Below are 14,166 nucleotides of genomic sequence, written 5' to 3'. Positions count from 1 at the left end.
CTATTTGCTTGTGCACATCCATGTGTGGGTTACTATAAACATGTTCCTTCAAGTGTCCTGCAAATAGAACTCTAGAGGAAAGGTCTAGGGAACATGGAGGCCATAACATTGAACCTCCATGACCAAGCCATTTCCCTGGAAACACTTCATTTAAATACTTATGCACATTCATTCTGAAGTGTGGAAGTGCACCGTCATGCTGAAACCATAGCTGTCACTGAAAACCAAGTGGAATGTTTTCTAATGAATAAGGCAAAGTATTGCAAAAGAAACATCCCATACAGGGGTGCATTCAACTTGTCCTGCAACAGACAAGGGCCCAAAAGCACTCCTCCCACGATTCCAGCCCACAGGTTTCTGCTAAACTATGCCTGAAAGCCATGTTCATGGGTGACATGGGTTGTACTCCGACCAATAATGGCTGTTATGGAGCTTGAAAATACCTCCATGAGAGAAGTTAGATTCATCAGACCATATAACGTTATTTATAAAATGTTATCTTCCACTTGGTGCAAAAGCCATTCACAGAATAGTATGCTTAATGCGTAAGATTTGGATGCAGTTCTCCATCATGCAACACTTCAACAGTCAGTCTTTGAGGTATCCGGGACTGGCTTGCAATATCATGGGTACTTCGCTGAGGTGACTGGTTAACAGTTGAAGAATTGCATCCTCTGCCCATGGAGTAGGTCTAGTCCTTGGATGAACTCTGTCCATTACCTACGAGGAATATTACCAGTTTCCTGAAGGCGTTGCTCCAGGTGACAATGAACGTTCTTATTGAGATGGTGCTTTTGAGGGTCCCGTGCAGCATACGAACGAGCAGCAGCAGCTTGTTTATCGGATGCACCCAGCACCAAGAGCACATTAACATTTTCATCATTTGTGCACTCCATTGGGAAGCCACCCTATGTGAACTTGACAGGGCCAGTTATGGTTGTGTACTGCATGACAACCACTGCACAGTTAGTAGACACATGCATGCAGTTTAATGATCTAACTGTCATGCGATAGGCTATTGTCATGTGCGCCAAAATGATGTCCTGCTTATAAATGATAACAACTAGGAAACGGACATCTAAAAAATAAAAAAGGAACCCGATGAGGATTCAAACCACAGCTCCATTGTGGACGTGGGTTTGATGTCCCAGCAGTCTACTCAATGAGCTACGATGGCTGGTACAGTAGTGCGGGATGATACACATTCAATGTTGTTAAACAAATTTTTTCTTGAATCTGGATGAGGAACCACATGCTGACCTCCAAGTGCATCTTTTTTTCTTCACTCTGTATACACTACACTTGCCTCATTGTCATATAAAACAGAAAGTTTGTGATGCAGTAGGTACATAAAATGTGGTGCAAGGAAACTGTGACTGGGGGTATTTCTGGTGCCAATACTGTATCCCATTCCCTGTTCCATTCATGAATAGTGAACAGAAAAAATGGCTGTCAGTAAGCATGTATTTGAGCACTAGTTTCTCTGATTTTACAATCTTAATATCACCTTTGTATAAGATAAAGTATTATGCTTCACTCTCCTTGGGGAAATGTGCATTCTCAGAATTTTAACAGTAAACATAACTGTGATCCATGATGCCAATCTTGCAGTATCTGCAAACATCTCTTCAAAACTCTTGAGCTTACTCGACATGTAGAGCATACTCTCAGATCTTCTCCATTTATTCTAGTTGGTAAGTCACAGCTTAGTGTCAATCAATGCATAAGAATTTTACGAATAACCATTTTCCCAAAAATCTCACTGCTGTCAATTTCAGATTTTAACCAACTTCCTGTTCCTAAGCATTATGTGAGTTTCACTGCTTTTCATGAGTGCTGCAAACTCTGGCACTTTGTTGTGAATGTTTCAGCAGTTTACCATGAGCATTTTAATACTCTTTATCTGTGGGGTGCATTTCTTTCAATCTTACATTGATACTTCTGGGTTTCATACAGCTATTGGTATCCGGAATGGATGGAGTGTCACCTAACCTAAAAAACCTTTATGTGCACCCTACACATAGTCAGCTACTTAGTAGCAGCATCTAATGTGTAGTGGACACCTTACCTATTTAGAGGACCCTACAGTTCTCAACCCTAAGGTACAATTCCAGTAAGTTGCAGCCTAGCTTGTCACCGAACCTTCAAAGTCTCTGGTTCAGCCTTTCCACTCGACTCAGAACCAAAAGGTCATGATCAGTTCTTGGGACAATGCTGGAAACTGTGAGCTTTGTTGAAAATCCATGCATAAGGCTGATCTTCTCAACCTTCTCTGCCAGTCGCTTTAATGACCCAAGAATGACCTAGGAGCCCAGACGACATGCATAATTTGTTTCAACATGCACCACAAGCTGCAGTTGGTTGCACCCTGTTCCCTCAGTGGCTGCTATAACAGCCTCTTCAACATACTAAATGAGGCCACCAGGCATACACAACGAGTGCACCTGGAATCCTTTCCTGTTCTTCGTTGCCATTTCCCTAAGGAGTACCATCATTCACCACACATTTGAACTGCCGATGATTAATGGACCTCTACCCTTTTGCGTTTGCCTACCGTTGACAATGGCCAAAAAAATTTTCCCCAAATAGGTGAAATGAGTCCCACTGCCTCAGTTTCAATCTCAATGAAAGACAGCACCTTAAACTTGTTGGGTACAGGGATTTTTACAACAACCTGAGTCCTCCCTGGTCTCTGTCCATCCTGTACAGGTCACCTAGATTACCACTGACACACCACTGCACTTTCTGCAGAGGAGTCAGGATCCACAGGAGAGGCTAGTACTTCAGGTGCTTATGGGACAGGTATCACAGGTGCTCTAAGGAGCTCTTCCAACACACCAATTCGCAGCAGCTGCCAATTGTTTGACAGTAGTCTGGGCAATTTCCATCTGATTACCAATATCAACCAACTCATCCCATGTTTGACAACAGCATTGACAGTGGGGCTGCATTTTGGCTGGTTCAATATATTACAAGGCAGTGAACAAATGTCTTTAAATTAAACCTGCTGATTATGTTTTAATCCGTTGATCTAAAAAGTTGCTAATTCACTATAGGAATAGAAGCAGATACAGAAAACGAAATTTCTAATAAGGCAACACAGAAACCTGTGGTAAAAATAACTAGTTTCCTAAAACTTTTAATGTTAATTATAGTTGTTAGCAAACACAAAAACAGAGTTAATTTATGATAATATACAAGGCTACTCCTCTTTAAGGGAAAACTAGATGTAACACAATATGTTAGTTAGAAAATCTGCTACAGTAACTAAATCACAAATGCAGATTTGTTACAAATTGCTCAAAGATTATGCAGAAGATGTGACATTAACAATAAAATAAGTGAATATAGAACATTAAATCAACACATGATCTTGTACAAATCGTCTCTCACAAAGGAAAATTGCTGACGGCATGCCGAAGAAGAACACTGCAGCCCAAGTTTCTCCTATGCTGCAGGGGCCTTTCCGCTCAAAGAAGTAAGTGTGCATTGCCTTTCCCACACTTGTAGGGATGACCTTGGATTTTTTGGGTGGCAGCAACCCTGCATACTTGCATTGGAAATTTTGTCATTTTGACTGAGGTTTGAAGTAATGACACTGTGTCTCATCTCCACTGACCATTTGCGACAAGAACACATTCACTTGTAAATAGTCTTCACAGGTTTGCCGCTGGATCACATTGTGCAAATTCCACAAAATTTTCTTGGAGCAACTGTCCGACATCTTCAGGTGGTTCAACCTTGCTGGTGGCTAGGTATGACTGACAGTATCTGCATGTTGACACCCTGTTTCTAGAACACACATGCAAAGAATGTGCAGGCACGGAAATCGTGCGTATGCAATGATTTGCAGATAGATGGTGACATAATCAAACTCCCTCTGCTGAAAATCACAGAGTGACTCTCCTGCACTTGCGCTGTATGCTGCATTTGCAAACAGTGCGACCAGATGTTACTCACCAACAGCCGCATTAGACCAATGTTATGATAGGCCTGTTATCAAAGAATCTTGATTTTAGTGCCGAGATTTAATAGCAGCCAATGCAGGGTTCCAGGATGTGCTCAATTGGAATACGCATACTTGTTGATGAGATTATCGGCCTTGTGAATATGTACTGCTTCCTTAATGACGCAATCCCAGATAGATGATACCAGGGATAAAACTTCCATCTTTTCATAAATCATCCAATGTCCTGTATTCAGACAGTGTCCCGCAGTTGCCGACTTTTCCGGTTGACGAAGGCATGTATGACGCTGATGTTCATCGCAGCATTCTTGTACTGTGCGGCATGTCTGGCCTATATACCCTGCCCCACATTGACAAGGAATCTTGTACACACTACATTTCCACAGGCCGAGGTCATCCTTAACCAAACCCAACAGGTTTCTCAGTTTTGCAGATGGTTGAAAAACACACTTAATTCCATATCTTCCGAGGGCTCTTACGACTCTTGATGACATGGCACCAAAAGACGACAAAAAGGCCAAAGTGGTGGGTATCTTCCTACCTTCATTCTGTTCCTCAGACTGAACTTGCCTGGGCCTGAATGCATTACGTATATGTCTCTCAGAATAACTGTTTTGTCAGAACACTGTCTTCAAATGTTGTATTTCACTTGACAGGCTTTCAGGATCAGATACAACATGTGCTCTATGAACTAACGTACATAATGCACTACCGCATTGTACAGGATGATGGCAGCTTGTGGCCTGCAGATATAGATCTGTATGCATTGGCTTGCAGTAGACGCTGTGTCCCAAGGTTCCATCTGCTTTCCTTCATACCAAAACATCAAGAAAAGATAAAGTATCATCTTTTTCCACTTCCATTGTGAAGTTTATATTCGGATGGAGCAAATTCAGATGCTGAAGAAACGTAGGTAGAGTATCAAGTCCATGTGGCCACACCACAAATGTATCGTCCACATACCGCAGAAAACAAGAGGGTTTGAGAGTGGCTGACTGCAGTGCTTTTTCTTCAAAGTCCTCTATACAATAATTGGCCACCACAGGAGACACGAGAGCTTCCCATGGCGACACCGTCCACTTGTTCAAAATATTTGTCATGAACTAAGAAGTATGTTGAAGTAAGCACGTGTTAAATAATGCTACTATGCCCTCCTCGAACTTGTTGCTAATGAGCTCCAAAGAGTCCTGCAAGGGCACCTTTGTAAACAAAGACACAACATCTAAACTTACTAAGAAATCCGATGATTGCTATCTAAGAGTTTTCAGGTGACCTATGAAAGCCTTGAAGACTATTTACAATAAATCAAAACTTGAAGAGTCACAACACATTCACTTCCTTGACTTAGGACTGCAAATGTTCAAGAGAGAGTCCCATTCAACATGTTTCCTGTGCTGGTTGAAGACAGTGAGGCACCTACTGGGTGCACACTTTGCAAAATTTCTACCTGTCCTTAATAATGGTGTGAAAACCTCTGATGCACAATCCAACTTATATGGCTGCTACCATAACCTGCGCGCCTTGAATAATGAGGGCATCCATGGGCTGGACAATGGCATTGGTAATGCAGTGTGGCACTCCAGACCATGCAGTATCAACCTACGACTCTGTCCTTCCCTGAATCACTTGTACCATACCTTTACTCTTACAGAGGACATGCAGTGCTCTCCATACACTTGTGCCATTCTTCGATGAATTTCCATTCCCACCACGCCTTATGCTACCAGACAAAGCCCTACAAACCTTTGCTCTTCTTTTGAAGCCTTCATTTCATTGTTTCCAGCGTGACTCAATACAATGGACAGTGGATGTGTGCATGTTCCCTTTGTTGCCATGTGAGTGTGTCCCCATATCCCTCTAGTGGGTTTGAGGCCTCAGCACCTTTATACAGGCCACACTGTCTTCCGCAGGCAGTGACATTATGATTCTTCCAACAGTTTTCATTTTACAGCCTCCAACTCGTATTCTTTTGAATTCACCTTACAAGAAGACTCTTAATGAGGTTACAATGGCAGTAGCTCTGTTGACTGAAAGTGAATGCCAATAATTGGTATAGACTTCTTTCCAATGGCTACCAACTATAAACAGAGGACAACACTGTCTTTAATGGGCCTTACATGTCAGTAAATAAGATTATTCCAAAATCAATTACACATAACATTTCAGTGATTGTTAAGTCAACAAATCATGTATGCTCTCATGGAAGTAGATGCACTAAATAATATTGTCTGCTATTCCACATTTGCAGCAGTCAGATATCTGTTTTGCTGACTGGCAATAACTGTAGGACAGAGACTGCCCTGCACTTTGGTAATCATTCTGAAAAATCATTCTGAAGTTACTCAGTTACATTCTTGCAGCAGTTTCCTGTCTCAATCCCAACTTGGTGACACAATATGTTTATAAAAAGAACAACTATTTCCCCATTGGCCAAGGTTTCACCACTGTGGCTGTGAAGTATAGTGATTGTTTAGTGGAAGCACTCTGCAACATATTGAACATTCTAACTACAGTTATTTCCATGATGATACAGTACAAGACATCCATATGAAAGTCTTACATTCATCGTAATATCTCTGCTCTTACTCTCCTTTCCATCTCACTATTGCTATCCAAGTCCCAATTTTTTACTTGCTACCCAGAATTCTTAGATGTGCTCTACAGAATTCATGCTAGGAAATCTGGCCAACACATAAATAGCCTTGTGTCTATGGAGGATTCCTCGAACCGAACTGCCACAACATGGCTGTCTGTAATATAATATTTCATACGATGAAATTAGTAAAAAAAAAAAAAAAAAAAAAAAAAAAAAAAAAAGGTTGAGCATTCTGAGCTCAGATGGTCAACACACCCAACTGAAGGCCATATCACACTCTACCAATGGGGTCATCGGATGAAATATGGAGAGGCATGTGGTTAGAACACCACTCTCAACGTTGTTGTCAGGTTTCTTGACCTTGGAAGAGCTACTAGTCAATCGAGTAGCTGCCCAGTTGGCATCATGAGGTGGAGTGCACCTCATACCAGTCCCACCGAGGAAAAAAACCTGGCAGTACCGGTAATCAAACCCAGGTCCCCCTCATGGCAGTCAGCCATGCTGACCACTCAGCTATGGAGGCAGACAATACAAGTAGTACACAAAATACCAATTTTAACTTCCACATTGGAAATGAGAGCTGCTTTTCTTTAATAAGTTCAGAAAAATTACTGCTGGGATAGTTAGCAAAATGAGGAGGCTGGCCGGAAGCATGTTATACTGAGTGCTATAAACTCTGAAATAAGACACAAAATAATGTTATACATAGCAGCGCATAGTGAATTAACAAATTTGGAAAGAAAGAACCAGTGGATCGTAAGTTCTGTAAGAGGAGATGATACCTGTAACACAGGCAACACTTAAAAAAACCACCTGCTGAATTGTACAGACTGTGAACATTATTGTTGACCACCTGCAGCCATTCATGCTTGTCTCTTCCCTGACACTGATAGCATTTTCCAGTGGGATAACTGTCCATGTCGTAAGGCCAGAATTGTGCTACAGTCATTTGAGGAGTGTGGTAGAGAACTCACATTGATTTCTTGGCCACAAAATTCACCTATTCTGAAACTGATGGAACACAATCTGATGTGAGCTCCGCATCCACAGATCAGTAGCTCATATTTTTTGGCAATTGAAGGATCTATGCATAAACATTAGGTACCTCTGAAAACTTACCAGGAACTTGTAGAATGCATGCCACCCACTATCACTACTGTATTGTGTTTCAAAAGTGGACCAACATAAGCCGAAGAATAATGCTCCTATCAGAGAACAAAGAAACGCAAATATGGTCTTGTTTCAAAAGAGTCTGACTGAAAAACCTTCTACCTTCCTCAGCACCTTTAAAAATTTCCCAAAAGTTTTGGATGCTAACATACTTGCACTCTCTTTTAACGTGCAAATCATCTCTCACACCCACAAGCTCCCCTAATGGTAACTCACACCCAGTAGTCCGTCACTCCAAGTCGCTCATATCCATTCACATCCACTTGTCTGTTCTCACTCACTTACTCATTCCAACTCATTGTCATGATCTCTTTGTGTCTCTCTAGTTGTCTCTGTCTTACAGCCAGAGTCTGCTTCATTCTGTCCTACTACTAATGTCTCCACTCACCATCACTGTCTTCCTCATGCTCTCCCTAAAGGTGCATTTAGACCCGTGCACCTTGCACCTAGTCGTCATGTGGCTGCAGCTTGCCCCACTCACAGGAGATGTGTCCACTGTGAATGGAGTCACCTGCACGCACATGTCGAAGAAGAGGCACACACCTAAACGTGTGCCTGTAGTTGTGCGTGGGGAAAGAAGTTGCACGGCTACTAGCTGCTAGGTGCACAGGTGTAAATTCACATTTACTGCTACTATCTCGTTCACTCCTTCGTGCTGCTGATGTTTCTTCACACTGCCACTACATCTCTCTTCCTCACTGTCGTTGTCAAAGACTTTTTGTCTCCCATCACTGGCTCTCACCCACATCCACATTCTCCTTCTCTTTATGCCTCTCCCACTGGCACCATTCTTTTCCTAGCACTGTACTGTCACTGTCAACAATGTTCCACTGACACTCTGTCCCCCTCTTTCCCTCACATTGTTGTCTAGTCTTTATTACTTTTCTGTCTCTTTCCCACTTCCGCTGTCTCCTTCTCACACATCATAAAAAAGTGTGACTATGTTCCCATGCAAAAATTTTTAAGGTGCTGCGGAAGGTAGAATGAAGCAGCTGGTACGCTACTTTTGCTGTTGCCCTACTTTTCAGTCAGTCTTTAAAACTGGAGCATATTTGCCTTTTTTGTGCTCCAACAGGAGCATTTTCCTTTCTTTTCACTGCCACTGCAGGGCACATCAATCATATGAAAAGAACTTTATGGTCAGTAAAATATGGGTAGTTTACTTACGCAAAATTGAAATAAAGCAAAACTAATTTTACACCTTAGACCAGATTTTACAGGAACAAAAATTCTCATGTGCTTCAGTACTACAAAATGGGGCTCCTAGAACCCTTCTGATGATGACAAAGACATTTTATAGCATATTTCTCACTGCCACATCACTTTACAAAATACCTTTCATTCCTCACAACAGATTTTGTGCATACAAGTAGGGTAACTTTGAACTTCTGTATCTCAGAAATGGATAAAAGTAAGAAAAATTTCAAGACTCTTCAAGATCTGAATCTTAGGAATATACTGTAAAAATTCCACCCATTTCCTGTTACTCAGTTTTGGTAAAAAAAAAAAAAAAAAAAGCTTTGTTTGGGAGTATTTTAAGGAACCACCTATGAGCTGATGGTGCTTCCATAACTCTCTTAAGACCCACTGTAGACCACATTATGTGCAAAAAGAACCAACTGATTTGCATCACTTGCCTAAGCAGGAGGAAGTGTGTAATATTCATACTTCATGTTGTGTTATCTTCACTGATTTCAAATGCACATGTGGTTGAAAATACATTTATTGTTGGCTTCTTATTGGGCACCAGGTTGTAAAAGCAAACACATTCCACACACCTATTAGTAACAGACTTCCTCCACAATTTGAAAGCATCTTTTGCTCTTCGTACAATTGCTGATTCGGTAAACAAACTAATCAACATCTTAATAAATTTATCAAATTGCCAATAATTTCTGTTCTATGGTATGTCTTCCCCCCCCATAAAAAATCATACTACAATCATACTACTCTTTCCTGTCTATTCACACATGCTTTTCCACTGATGAGGTCTTTGGTTGTACTGAATAAGCTAATGAATTTTATGTGCTCTACACTTAGCTACACTGAAGCGCTAAAGAAACTAGTATAGGCATGCATATTCAAATGCAGAGATACGTAAACAGGCAGAATACGGCACTGCGATTGGCAATGCCTCTATCAGACAACAAGTGTCTGGCACAGTTGTTAGGTGGGATACTGCTGCTCCAATGGCAGGTTATCAAGATTTAAGTGAGTTTGGATGTTGTGTTATATTCGGCGCACAAGCGGTGGAACACAGCATCTCTGAGGTAGCGATAAAGTGGCTATTTTCCTGTATGACCATTTCACAAGTGCACCATGAATATCAGGAATCAGGTAAGCATCAAATCTCAGACACTGCTGCGGCTGGAAAAAGATCCTGCAAGAACAGGACCAACGATGACTGAAAAGAATCGTTCGACATGACAGAAATGCAACCCTTCCACAAATTGCTGCACATTTCAACGCTGGGCCATTAACAAGTGTCAGCGTGCAAACCATTCAACAAAACATCATTGATATGGGCTTCAGTGACATTGGACTGTTGAGGACTAGAAACATATTGCCTGGTCGGACGAGTCTCGTTTCAGATTCTATTGAGCGGACAGACTTGTATGAGTATGGAGACAACCCCATGAATCCATCGACCCTACAAGTCAGCACGGGACTGTTCAAGCTGGTGGAGGCTCTGTAGAGGCAGTTGGGGTGATATGTGACCCCAAAGACATCTAGATATGAGTCTGACAGGTGACAAGTACATAAGCATCCTGTCTGATCACCTGCACCCATTCGTGTCTATTATGCATTCCGACGGACTTGGGCAGTTTCAGCAGGAGAATGCGACACCCCACATGCCTAGAATTGCTACAGGGTGGTGTGAGGAACATTCTTCTGACAAGGGAACCTCCCCATCGCACCCCCCCCCTCAGATTTAGTTATAAGTTGGCACAGTGGATAAGCCTTGAAAAACTGAACACAAATCAATCGAGAAAACAGGAAGAAGTTGTATGGAACTATGAAAAAATAAGCAAAATATACAAACTGAGTTGTCTATGCGCAAGATAGGCAACATCTAGGATAATCTGAGTTCACGCACGCCGTGGTTAGCGTGAGCAGCTGTGGAACGAAAGGTCAACGGTTCAAGTCCGCCCTCAATTTAAAATTTTAATTTCTTATTTTCGCAAAGTTATGATCTGTCCGTTCATTCATTGAAATCTCTGTTCACTGTAATAAGTTTAGTGTCTGTATTTTGCGACCGCACCGCAAAACCGTGCGATTAGTAGACGAAAGGACGTGCCTCTCCAATGGGAACCGAAAACATTTGATTGCAAGGTCATAGGTCAACCGATTCCTCCACAGGAAAACACGTCTGATATATTCTATACGACACTGGTGAAGGCATGTGCGTCACATGACAGGAATATGTTGTCGACCCTCCTAACTTGTACACTTGGCAAATGGGTAAAAAGATTCTTCTACCTTGCCCGATTTAGGTTTTCTTGTGGATGTGATAATCACTCCAAAAAAAGTGATGAAAACATAAGAGTCTGTCAAATAAACTGAAAATAAAATATTAAACTTTTCACTGGAGGCAGGACTTGAACCAAAGACCTCTCGTTCCGCAGCTGCTCACGCTAACCACGGGACCACTGCGCTCCTGAGATCAAGCTATCCTTAATGTTGCCTATCTTGCGTATGGACTACTCAAATTGTATATTTTACTTATTTTTTCATAGTTCCACACACCTTCTTCCTGTTTTCTCGATTGATCTGTGTTCAGTTTTTCAAGGCCTATCCACTGTGCCAACTTATAACTAAATCTGAGGGGGGTGCGATGGGGAGGTTCCCTTGTGAGTTTAAACACCTCTGCAGGCCATCAAACTCCCCAGACATGAACATTATTGAGCACATCTGGGATGTCTTGCAAACATGCTGTTCAGAAGAGATCTCCACCCCCTCATACTCTTAGGATCTAACGGAGTCCTGCAGGATTCATAGTGTCAATGCCCTCCAGAACTACATCAGACACTAGTTGAGTCCACGCCATGTCGTGTTGCAGCACTTCTGTGTGCTTGGGAGGCCTTACACGATATTAGGCAGGTGTACCAGTTTCTTTGTCTCTTCAGTGTGTATGCTACAAACTGGTCAATTGCAGGTTAGTGGTTTTCTTTTACTTATGTGTTGTTTTTCTGAGTAAGAAGACGGACACCAAACAGAATTTTAAAACATGTATCACGTTTGTGCCATAGATAATTCAGAATTTGACATTATTGTTATCCTTTGAGTTGAGATGATGCAGGGATATTACATATCGCGCTACTGTGTTCCTCATGAAGTCATAACAAACTGATATATATTTATGACATAATTTCCATAAATGACCACCACACCTGGGCATCCATAATATGACCTCTGCCTTTGTAGGCAGAGGTGGGGCCATTGTGAGGTGCAGATTTGCTTCTTTTCTGGGAGAGGAGACGGGGAATTTAATGACATGATTACCTCTTAGCAGCTATAATGTCCACTGCATTTCAAACTTTACTTCAAGAACAGTGAATTATTTTCTTAAGCACATTTCTATTGTCACAATTATAGGGAACTCTCAGATATTAAATGCAATTCTTTTAATGCATATTGATAATAATGAGAATATTGTGTGCCTGAGAATATTTCACGTATGTTCCAGAAAATAAAGTGCAATTTTGTATCTGTTACTGGTATATTAGTATGTCCAGAATATCACATAGAGCAAACAAGGGAATCCTCCTCAAATGTATCACTCTATAACGTAACTGTGGTCTTTTTATAAAACACTTGCCAAAAACCCAGCATTGCCTGTTTATCATTTTGCCAATTATCTATTAGAAACGTCTATGTAAACGTGATTACTCTGCTATTCACAATAAAGTGCCTGGCAGAGGGTTCAATGAATCACCTTCAAGCTGTCTCTCTACCGTTCCACTCTCGAATGACATGCAGGAAAAACGAGCACTTAAATTTTTCTGTGTGAGCCCTGATTTCTCTTATTTTATCGTGATGATCATTTCTCCCTATGTAGGTGGGTGCCAACCGAATGTTTTCGCAATCAGAGGTGAAAACTGGTGATTGAAATTTCATATGATCCCGTCGCAACGAAAAACGCCTTTGTTTTAATGATTGCTACTCCAGTTCACATATCATCTCTGTGACACTATCTCCCCTATTTTGCGATAATACAAAATGAGCTGCCCTTCTTTGTACTTTTTCGATGTCATCCGTCAGTCACACCTGATGCAGATACCACACCGCCCAGCAATACTCCACAATAGGACGGACAAGTGTGGTGTAAGCAGTCTCTTTAGTACACCTGTTGCACCTAAGTGTTCTGCCAATGAATCGCGATCTTTGATTTGCTCTACCCACAATATTATCTACGTGATAATTTCAATTTAGATTATTTGTAACTGTAATCCCTAAGTATTGAGTTGAATTTACGGCCTTTAGATTTGTGCGACTTATCGCGTAATCGAAATTTAGCTGATTTCTTTTAGTACTCATGTGAATAACTTCACACTTTTCCTTATTCAGGGCCAATTGCCACTTTTTGCACCATACAGATATCTTATCTAAATCATTTTGCAAGTCATTTTGATCATCTGATGACTTTACAAGATGGTAAATGACAGCATCATCTGCAAACGATCTTAAGACGGCTACTCAGATTGTCTCCTATGTCATTAATATAGATCAGGAACAATAGAGGGCCTATAACACTTCCTTGGGGAACGTCGGATATTCCTTCTGTTTTACTCAATGACTTTCCATCTATTACTACGAACTGTGACCTTTCTGATAGGAAATCACGAATCCAGTCGCACAACTGAGGCGATACTCCATAGCCACGCAGTTTGGTTAAAAGACGCTTGTGAGGAACGGTGTCGAAAGCCTTCTGGAAATCTAAATTATGGAATCAATTTGACATCCCCAGTTGATAGCACTTATTATTTCATGAGTATAAAGAGCTGGTTATGTTTCACAAGAACGGTATTTTCTGAAACCGTGCTGACTATGTGTCAATAAATCGTTTTCTTCAAGCAGCAGATTACTCCTACTTTCCTTTTTGGGTATTTGTGTGACTTGAGCAATTTTCCAGTCTTTAGGTATGGATCTTTCTGTGAGTGAGTGGTTGTATATAATTGTATATGGAGCTATTTTATCAGCATACTCTGAGAGGATACTGACTGGTATACACTCTGGACCAGAGGCATTGCCTTTATTAAGTGATTTAAGCTGCTTCGTTACTCCGAGGATATCTACTTCTATGTTTCTCATCTTGGCAGTTGTTCTTGATTGGAATTCAGGAATATTCACTTCGTCTTCTTTGGTGAACGAGTTTATGATCAAATCAGAAGGAGTGAAGACTGTCTCTTAAAAAGGTGTTAAGAGCATTTTT

Source organism: Schistocerca americana, chromosome 2, assembly GCF_021461395.2.
Source record: "Schistocerca americana isolate TAMUIC-IGC-003095 chromosome 2, iqSchAmer2.1, whole genome shotgun sequence".
In the NCBI taxonomy this organism is placed as follows: Eukaryota; Metazoa; Arthropoda; class Insecta; order Orthoptera; family Acrididae; genus Schistocerca; species Schistocerca americana.
This window is presented reverse-complemented; position numbering follows the sequence as displayed.